Raw genomic sequence first — 9,728 nt, 5'->3', positions numbered from 1 at the left:
TCCCCCACCCCTGGAGCCCCTCGTTAGCCACTTGGTCGCTTCCTCGTCAGCCACCTCCGCCCTGCTAGTGCCAACCGCCGCCGCCGCCCTTCGCCAGCGCCGTCCGTTGCTGCCAGCCCGCTTATGCGCCCCCCTGCTTCCCCGTCGCCCAGTGACCTCCCCGCACCGGGCGGGTTCTGTCCCAGCGCCTGGCTCCGCCCGGCCCCGCCGCTCACCGTGCCGCCCCTCCTGCTCCAGCTATGGCCGCGACCACAACCGCGCCGGCACCGGACCCCGGTAGCCCGCGCCTGCGCCATTCGGGTGGCGCCCGTCGCCCGCTCGCCTGCACCCACACCCGTTAGCGCCGTGCCCGCTAAGGCCCACTGGCTCAATGACAAAGGGGCCCCAAACCCCCGGAACGTTTTTATAAAAAAGGAAGTAAAATAAAGAAATGAATTAATAAAATTAATAATTAATTAATTAGTGAATTAATTAAGTTCGTTAATCTCGTTTAATTAATCTAATTAACTAGCTAGTTTAATTAAACAGTAATTACGTTAGCTAAATCCTAATTAACCTAAACAGAGTATGACACGTGGGTCCCACATGTCAGTTTGACTCAGTCAACGCCCTGTTGACTGCTGACGTCATCATGCACTGTTCTGGATAATGTTGAATTAAATTAATTAGATAAATCCTAAAAATGATTTAAATCTTTTAAAATTAATATAAAATAAACCGTAGCTCGGATGGAAAAGATTTGTACATGAAAGTTGCTCAGAACGACGAGACGAATCTGAATGCGCAGCCCGTTCGTCCGCCACGCGTCCCTAGCATAGTGAACCTGCTATTGAAGTGTGAGGCTGAAGAAGTGATACAAAACAGACCATGTTCAGACAATATACCACTGCTATTGAAGTGTGAGGCTGAAGAAGTGATACAAAACAGACCAAGGCAAAAGAGATATGTGGTAATGTGGGAGAGGGATGCTAGTTTACCTGAGAAAGTGGAATCAACTTGGTCATGAGCTGTAGGAATAAACATTGTTAGAATACTTGTATACGTATATATGGTGTATTGTAAACCGTATATACATTGTAGGACCAGGTACGGTGTATTTGCTTCATTGTAATCCGGTTGGTAGGTTGTTGGAAGATCTCTATCTTGTATAGCTAACTTGGAGATCAATCCACAACCTAACCAACTAGATCCTTGTAAACCCTAGCCGCAATGTGGCCTATATAAACATCCGTCCCTTCTAGGCATACGCTTAACGCCATCTTTCATGGTATTCAGAGCCTATCTCCTCTAGCACATCTCGCAGCCGTGGCCTTCTCAAGTTCCGCCGTCGCCGCACCAGCTCTCATCCCGATCACTGACCGACTCCATCGCTCCAACTTCCTGGTGTGGTGCGCACAGGGTATGGCAGCCATCCGGGGTGCTCAGCTCATCTCCTATCTCGATCCAGAGAGGGAGCAGCTGGCCCGGAAGCTCTCCGACAAGGATGGCAAGCCCACCGACGTGCCCAACCCGGCGTACGACATCGACAGGGCCCGAGATTCCCAGGTGCTGAGATTCATCTTCAACTAAATTATCTCAGCACCCGTTATGATCCAGGTTGCACACTGCAACACGGCGGCTGAAGCATGGGTCGCCATCACGGAGATCTTTCTCTCCCAGACTCAGGCGCACATCGTCAATACGAGGATTGCCCTCTCCATGACGAAGAAGGAAAACCCGACGGTGGCCGAGTACATCGAGCACATGAAATCGCTCGGAGATGAGATGGCATCTGTCGGGAAGCCCCTCACCGACGAGGACATGGTGTCCTACATCCTTGCGGGACTCGACTTCGACTACATGTCCTTCGTCTCTACCATCTGCGCCCAAACTGAGTCCATCAAGGTGAGCGAGCTTTATTCGCAGCTCATCAACTATGAAAGTAGGCTGGCCATGTTTGAGGGTGGCGGCCAGTCCTCTCACTCCTCTGCCAACGCCGTCTCCCATGGAGGGCGTGGCGGACCCAACCATGGCGGAGGACGTGGTGGCAACGGTGGTCGCTATGGAGCCGACCGAGGCAACGGGGGCGATGGCCGTGGCCAAGGTCGTGGCGGTGTCCGCGAGAACGGAGGAACAAACAGCTGATCCTTCAGTTAATCTTCATAATCTTCATAAAAATCCTGCTGTCAATTTTGGTGGAAATCCCGTTGTATATCATGATTTTATGCAGCAGACACGCGCGGAACACAATGCAGATTCAGGTGTTGTAGCTGATCTTGACAGCAGCGATCCCGGGGACGATTCCCCCTCGTCTTACGCACCAGCCAGCACTGGCGGCACAGTATCCGCCTCGGGAGGAGGCGAGCCATCCGCGACGTCCCACGCGTCCAGCCGCGGGCCCGCAAGGAGGGGCCTGGAAGTGCACTCCTCGCCCGATGGACCCAGAGCGAGTCACGCGCCTCTCTCGAGCCGCTAAGTGGCGTGGTCTCCTTTAGGCGGTCGGGCTGACCAGCCAGGCACGTCATGGGCGGGGAGCAAGATCCGCCTCGCTCCTCGTGTCGGCGAATCAGGCGCGCAACATGACGCGACAGCATCCGCGTTGGATCCGGTGCATCTAGATCGGCTGCTCCTGCGCCTGCATCGAGCATGGATGGATCTTCTGTGGCGGAGGACTCTGCAGTTATTTCTACACCCACACAGAGAACAAGGTCACAACATGGTATCTCGACACCAAAAGTACATACGGATGGTACGGTCAGGTATGATAAGGTACGGTTTGTTGGTCTTGCTGCTACAGTAGAACCATACAACTTGGTAGAAGCTTCAGAACATAACGATTGGAAAAATGCAATGGATGAGGAATATAATGCTCTTATGAAAAGCAGAACATGGCATTTAGTTCCTCCAGCAAAAGTTAGAAATATAATTGATTGTAAATGGGTTTATAGAATCAAAAGAAGAGCAGATGGAGAAATAGATAGATACAAAGCTAGACTAGTTGCAAAGGGTTTTAAGCAAAGGTATGGCATAGACTATGAGGATACCTTTAGCCCAGTTGTGAAAGCAGCTACTGTCAGACTTGTTCTCTCTATTGCAGTATCAAACAATTGGAGTCTTCATCAATTCGATTTGCAGAATGCGTTCCTTCATGGCGTTCTAGAGGAGGAAGCATATATGAAGCAACCACCTGGGTATGAGGTAAAAGATAAGCATCATTATGTGTGCATGCTTGATAAAGCTTTATATGGTTTAAAACAAGCACCCAAAGCATGGTACTCTAGGCTGAGTGAGAAACTCCAAAGTCTTGGTTTTCAGCCATCCAAAGCTGACACATCACTGTCCTTTTACAGAAAAGGAAAAATCACCATTTTCATGTTAGTATATGTTGATGATATATTGTTGCAAGTTCATCACAGGATGCAACTAAGGCATTGCTTGAAGATGTAAGGAGAGACTTTGCTCTTAAAGATCTTGATGATTTGCCTTATTTCTTGGGGATAGAAGTAAAGAAGGTTAAAGATGGCATAGTCTTGAGTCAAGAAAAGTATGTGTCAGATGTGTTAAAACGAGCAGGTATGATGAATTGCAAGATTTCAAATATGCCTCTCTCAACTTCTGAAAAACTAGCTAAGGAAGAAGGTGAGCCTTTAAGTGCTGAAGAATCTACAAACTATAGAAGTGTGGTAGGTGCCTTGCAATATCTAACACTTACAAGACCTGATATATCTTTTCCTATCAATAAAGTATGTCAGTTCTTGCATACCCCTACTCTTGCACACTGGACAACAATAAAAAGGATCTTGAGATATCTGAGAGGTACTATGAGTATAGGTTTGAAAGTCAGAAGGTCAACATCAACTTTGGTGAGTGCATTCTCTGATGCTGATTGGGTAGGTTGTCCTGATGATAGAAGATCAACAGGGTGCTTTGCTATTTTCTTTGGACCAAATCTCATATCATGGAGTGCACGGAAACAAGCTACTGTGTCAAGATCAAGCATAGAAGCTGAGTATAAGGCCTTGGCCAATGCTATGGCAGAATTAATATGGATTCAAACCTTGCTGAATGAGGTTCATGTAAATCACTCTCCTGCTGCCCGTTTGTTGTGTGACAATATTGGTGTCACTTATCTTTCAGCAAATCTAGTGTTCCATGCAAGAACAAAGCACATTGAGGTGGATTATCATTTTGTGCATGAAAGGCTAGCTAAGAAGCTACTTGATATTCGGTTCATTCCCACAAATGACCAAGTTGCAGACGGGTTCACTAAAGCCCTATCTTGGCAAAAATTAGAAGAATTCAAGAACAATCTCAACTTGGTGAAGTTATGATTGAGGGGGAGTGTTGACTACTTGTATACGTATATATGATGTATTATAAACCATATATACATTGTAGGACTAGGTGCGGTGTATTTGCTTCATTGTAATCCGGTTGGTAGGTTGCTGGAGGATCTCTATCTTGTATAGCTAACTTGGAGATCAATCCACAACCTAACCAACTAGATCCTTGTAAACCCTAGCCGCATGGTGGCCTATATAAACATGGAACGCGTTCCTGCTAGGCATACGCTTAACGCCATCTTTCAAACATGACGTGTAGTGCTTTATCCCAGTCGGACTCTGATTAGGCACCTATAGTAGTAGTAGGATTAGAACTCCTAACCGAGTAGGTTAGATCGCTAGTCCTAGATGCTATATATACTCACGTATAACCCCTGTAATCTGCATCGCCAGAAAAGAGCAATACAAAGAAGTATTCAACACGACCGACAAGGTCCTATGGCCATCAAACCGATTTGTTTCCAGTCGTCAAGTTACTCCAGAGTTCCTTCGACGCCTTCGTCACAAATTGATCCGAGCGATTAGGGCACTAGCTAGCCAGCATCACAAACGGGAGGTTGGTTACGACGGTGCACGTACTAGCTAGCTATTGTTCATCAATCAAGCTACTAGGCTGTGTGCTTGCTAGCTTTGCACACCCGTGTTCCTCCGGTTACTGGTGAATTGATGTACTAATCAAAAAGCAACAATTGATACCTAGAGCCTCGATGATCTACGATGACAGACAGCGACAAGGAGTCGGTCAAGTCCGGCGATGGCGGTTTCAAGGCGAACAAGAACAGCGATAAGGTCAAGAAGGGCGGCAAGTCAGCGACTAGTGGTGGCGCAGCGGGCGGCGCCAACATACTGGCGCATCACAACATCCCTCGCACCATCTGTTAGTGGACATGGCTCGGAGCGCACGGAAATGAAGATGCACCATCTTGGCATGCAAACGCCATGTTTGGTCCTCCCCTTGGGTCAACAGGCATGCTGGAGTGTCAATTGAGAGGAGACTGGTGTACAACCTGCTTTCAGAGTGTTTGATGCGTGCTAGGATGTGCCGCCCTGGGTCTTGAATTTGCATGATCCCATCTTCAATGCTGATGACGCACCCAGCCTCATCCAACTACCTGACAGAGATGATGTTGCTTCTGAGACTGGGAATTAAAAAGACAGGGGTGAGAGCTCGCTGATCACCGTTTCTGCTGCGGAAGACTACGGAGCCACGCCCGCGGATTGCCGCCTTGGACCCATCCCCAAACTTAATCGCGCCGTGCACAGTCTCATCTAGGGCTGCAAACATGCCCCTTTCACCGGTCATATGGCCCCTCATGCCGGTATCAAAGAACCAGACGTCGTCGGGTGAGGGAAAGGGGATCACTTTCTCTTCGTTGAGGAAGACAGCTTGGGGAGAGGTGATCTCTGTGGTGACCACGTCAGTGACCATGGCCATAAGCAGTCCTTGATCATGCGTGTTGCCACGGACGAGGTTGGCTTGCTCCTTCTTGCCATGCTGCTCTTCATCTTTGATCCTAGATCGGCAATCCTTCTTCCAATGCCTAGTTTTCCCGTAGTAATGGCATTTGCCCTTTTTCTTTCCATCGGAGCGACACGATCCAGCTGCACCGCCATTTCCGGTCGTTGGTTTGCTGTCTCCCGCCCGAGGAAGAGACGCCCCCCGAACAGGTACCGGCGCGCTACCCATTCCACTGCAGTGAGAAGGAGGCGACCAGCGGACTGAGAGGCGTCGTCGAGGTCGTAGTGGTCCTCACATGCTGAGAAGCGCCCGACCAGTTCCTCGATCGTCATCATTTTCAGATCGATGAGGGACTCGATTGCCATGGCCATCTTCTGGTACTTGCGCGGCACCACCCGCGGGAACTTCTGGATGGCTTTGTGTTCCGTCACTGGATCGCCATACAACTCCAGGTCAGCTATCATGCAGGTGAGACGCAGCGTGACATCCTCGTCAGACTCGCCGTCCTTGAACTGGAGATCTTCAAACTCCTGGCGGCGCCAGTGGCAGACCTCGAATTTGATAAAGGTGGGGGCAATGTCACAAAGTGTAGCATTTTCTTGTCAAAACACATTACAAATAGTTAATAAAGTATTAAATATACATATGAAATGCACTAGTACAAAATGTTTTGGAAATTGTTTGTGGGGGCCATGGCGCCCCCCACCACCCCACCCGTAGGTCCGCCACTAGGCGGCGCACCTGTGCCTTGGCCTCGCGGACACGCTCCCTCCACATCCGGAAAGTCTTGATCGTCTCCCAGGCGACCTTAGCGGTGTCCTTGGCCGCCAGTACTCGCACCATCTCCCGCGGCACGCTGGTCCTATGCAAATTGTCGTTGTCAAACTAGCTAGATCAGAGAGTGAGAAACGAGAGAGAGAGGGGGGGGGGGGGGGGGGGGGAGAGATGGACATGAATGAGCGACAGAGATTTGGGCTACGGAAACTGTTGCGGCGTTTTCTGTTTTCTCTCATTCCTTTTCCTACGTGATTACAAAGCTCAAAAGCTAACTCACGTAGCGTCGTCCACGTTCGGGAGAAAAGAAACGGCTACGTGCATGGCGCACCATCCCACTAGGTAGCTGCATGAGCGCGTCACATCCGACCGCATGTTTGGAGCGGCCGAGCAGTACGGGCACGACAGTGTAACAGATTATCTCGTCCAGATCGGACGGCAGACTAGCAGCCGCCGTAAAAAATATACTAGTACTACCGGATGCATTGTCATTGGATAAGTATTGGAAGGCTGTCCGAGTTGGTTGACGCCGACCGGGAAGGAGCAGCACGGCCAGCTACACGGGTAGGCTCGACGTTGTGTAGTCCCACACCGCTCCCGTGCAAGCTACGTAGCCAGCTTAAATAGCCTTGCACTGATCGCTGTATCGGCTTATGAGGCATTCGCGGACCAGCCATGCTAGTTGGTCGCTGGTCAATCGAGTTTGCTGAAGCGACTCCCACGACGCAGAAATGAGCCAGCTTATCCTAGCTAAGCTTGGCCTATCAGGTCTGCCGAGGAAAAAAAGCGTTCACTGGCCAAGCTAACCAGTGAAGTAAGTCTTTTTTGTTTTCTTTTCTCTTTATTCCATGCCGCTAAGATTGTTGATCATCATTTTCTTATGAGATGATTGATGGCTATGTCTGTAAAAAGTATACCAAATCGCTAAATGATGCATTGCTTCCACTGATGATGATGCAGATGTATTTCAGTTTTCTGGTTAACCGAACAAACTGGACCGATAAATTTTGGTTAATAAGGTTCGGTGCCAATTTTTATTGTGATTATCTTTGTTGTTATTTTACATAAACCGAAATTCAACAAACCCGAATAAACCGAGTGGAATTAACCATATAAACCGAACAACCACCCTTACTTGCGTGTCATGCCGATGGGTGTCGGGTTGCCTTGTAGGGCGGTTCCACCAGTTGGTCTTGTTTAAATCAGCAGGAGCTTCCCCATTCGGCCTCTGGACGTTGCTGTTCCTGGCCGTTTTAGCGTGTTTTTGGATGCATGCTCTGCTTTTCATTGCCGTGGGATGTAGCCGATTTTGGCGCCCCTTTGCTTGCATCATGTTGGGTGGCCGCAGGGTTGTCACATGATGAAACCAGCCTGGTGTTGAGAAATGTAGTAGAAAAAAAATCGCCCTGTGATCACCCAGGAACAAATAAAGATGCATATAGGGTTTGGATCAACAATTGTTACCGACTCCGAAGTTGCAGCAGAAGTAGACGAGTCGGTGTACATCCTAGCTGGAGTCCCTCGAACCGTTGATGACGATCGTCGCCGGAGAATTAGATAAGGAGATTAGAACCACACCGGACTTCTAATAATGAGGATTAGAGGAATGAGGTCTAGCTCTAATTAGTCAACTAGGACCAACTAGAATGAGGATTAGAGACGGAATGCGGATCGCCTCAAGGCGCCGCCTAACGCTGGCGCCAGGTTGGTCGCCGGCGACGCCGGCGAGGTCAGGATCCAGGTTCTCGTGTCTGGAGATGACCGATGCGGACGTGGCGCCACAAGAGGAGGATGGCTCAGCCGTTGTGGATTCTTCAGCGCCGCCTACCGCGTTACGTCGGAGAAAGACCGACGAGGAGTTGGCCAACGAATTCTGGGCGGATATCGGCTACCCGACGCCGGCGTCGAGGGTATGGGAGAGACCGTCGTCTCGACGGACAGGTGAGTTTTATCATGTGTGCAGGTCGGAGGCGAGTGGAGATCTGCAACCCAAGGTGGCGCCGGTGAACTCCAACTCTTCTGGGCCTGAGGAGCGCACGGGTTTGAACTCGAAGATGGAAGTGGCAAACTCCAAGGCGGGTGGGCCGCAGTTTTCACCAAAGCTGCCGGCGGCGGTTTGGCGAGGCGTCGTCGGGGTGCCGGCCCGGTCTGGGTCGCTCGTCAAGCCGTGGATTGTGCCGATCCCTCCGCCTAGAGCTTCACCTCTCCGGACGCTCGATGATCTGTTACCGCATGCTTGCGGCGGCGAAGACAATGTAGGGCCGCGAAACTGTTCGCCGGCGTTCACTCCTCCGATGCCAGTGCGGGGGGCCTCGTCGTGCACGAGTACCGTTCCCGATCCGGAGTTCACGGCGGGACCACATCAGGATGAGGACATGACAAATCATAGGCGTCCACTTCGGATAGTCAATCTGAACCGTTGGCTTGGGCACTTGTGGAACCGGACGGGGAGCGCTGCGAAACCTAACTTCTTTCGCTCCTTTGCGGCCGTCGTCCGCTCCCCTGCTATGACGAGAGGCAATCCGGCCGCGCCGCCCGGTTCCAACTCCGGCCACCATGCCCGCCCTCCTCCTGGACCCGTGCAGCCGTCCGATCCCAGCCCGTCCGGAGGGGCTCCGGGTTTCTCTCCAGGGGTCTATCTACCGGTCCAGCCAACGCAACCAAACGCACCGGCGGGATCCTTGGCGCCGGCGCAGCAGCAGGTCGTCTATCAGCCGCCAGTGAATCAACAACAAGTATATCAGATGCCGTTCCAGCAGCAGTTCATCAACAACCCACAGCAGGCATATATGCTTCAACCTTCGGGTGGCCTTGTGCAGCAACATCAGCAGCTCGCAGTGCCTGTTTTTCAACAGGTGAGTAATCAAGGGCAGCAGCTTGGTGCTCCAGCCGGTATGCAACCGGTCGCCGCTTTTAATGTTGGGCCGGCATTCAAGTCTGCTACCTCCAGTCCCGCTATTGCTGCTCGTCCGCGCAATCCGAAGGGCGGCAAGGGCGGCCGTCCTAAGTTCCAGCAGGGAGCAGCGTCGTCTACTCCGAACCCATTTGTCCCTATGACTATGCAAGGGCAACAGAGTGCGGCACCTGTCTTTGCCTCCACGCCAAACTTGCCTGGGGGAGGCGGGCAGATGGTTCTCATGCAGAGCAATACACCAACCTTGCCTCAATCTTCG

At 51.0% G+C, this 9,728-nt stretch overlaps 1 non-coding gene across 1 annotated transcript; it reads left to right on the top strand.

Moving 5' to 3' along the window:
- Nucleotides 1-1,782: 1,782 nt before the first annotated feature.
- On the top strand, nt 1,783-1,921 carry LOC120970142 (small nucleolar RNA Z247). The gene has a single exon (XR_005764887.1). It is a non-coding gene; the product is annotated as a small nucleolar RNA Z247 (small nucleolar RNA).
- The last annotated feature ends 7,807 nt before the right edge of the window (nt 1,922-9,728 follow it).

The sequence above is a fragment of the Aegilops tauschii genome, chromosome 7, assembly GCF_002575655.3.
Source record: "Aegilops tauschii subsp. strangulata cultivar AL8/78 chromosome 7, Aet v6.0, whole genome shotgun sequence".
NCBI lineage: Eukaryota > Viridiplantae > Streptophyta > Magnoliopsida > Poales > Poaceae > Aegilops > Aegilops tauschii.
This window is presented reverse-complemented; position numbering and strand designations above follow the sequence as displayed.